The sequence below is a fragment of the Bos javanicus genome, chromosome X, assembly GCF_032452875.1.
Source record: "Bos javanicus breed banteng chromosome X, ARS-OSU_banteng_1.0, whole genome shotgun sequence".
NCBI classification, from domain to species: domain Eukaryota; kingdom Metazoa; phylum Chordata; class Mammalia; order Artiodactyla; family Bovidae; genus Bos; species Bos javanicus.
Window position 1 is genome coordinate 86,298,617 of NC_083897.1, and position 850 is coordinate 86,299,466.

Sequence of the window (850 nt, forward strand, 5' to 3'; positions counted from 1 at the left end):
CAAAGAGTAGAACACGACTGAGCGACCAAACTGAACTAAACTGACCAGATTTGAAAAGAGAAATAAATGGAAAAACAGACCCTAATACAGTGATAATAGGTGTCTCCAACATTCCACTTTCAATAAAGGAAAGAACATCCAGGCAGAAAATCCAATAAGGAAATATTTGATTTGAACTATATCTTAGTCCACATTGACACAATAGAAATATATAGAATATTCCACCAAGCACTACCAAAATACACATACTTCTCAAGCACACACAGAATATTCTACACAATAGATGACTTTAGGTCAAAAAACAAGCTTTAGAAAATGTAAGAACGAACTATAGAAATGATCCTTGAAAGTATAGTCTTTATAGAACAGTCTTATGGACTCTGTTGGAGAGGGAGAAGGTGGGAAGATTTGGGAGAAAGGCATTGAAACATGTATAATATCATGTATGAAACGAGTTGCCAGTCCAGGTTCAATGCATGATACTGGATGCTTGGGGCTGGTGCACTGGGACGACCCAGAGGGATTGTATGGGGATGGAGGAGGGAGGAGGGTTCAGGATGGGGAACACATGTATACCTGTGGTGGATTCGTTTCGATATTTGGCAAAACTAATACAATTTTGTAAAGTTTAAAAATAAAATAAAATTTAAAAAAAAGAAAATGTAAGATTGAAATCATATCAAATCTTTTATGAACAAAATGTATGGAATATACAACACAAGCAAACTGGAAAAATTATCATTACAAAATTTACAAGTTGCAAAAATTAATAATTACACATCTGAATAACAAATGGACCACAAAAGAAAAGGAAAGAAAAAAGAATCTTGAAGCAAATTAAAATGTAACT

At 33.9% G+C, this 850-nt stretch overlaps 1 pseudogene; it reads right to left on the reverse strand.

Annotated features, from left to right (window-relative positions):
- Window positions 1-271: 271 nt before the first annotated feature.
- Window positions 272-359, reverse strand: LOC133243638 (small nucleolar RNA U3; annotated as a pseudogene).
- Between the last annotated feature and the right edge of the window lie 491 nt (window positions 360-850).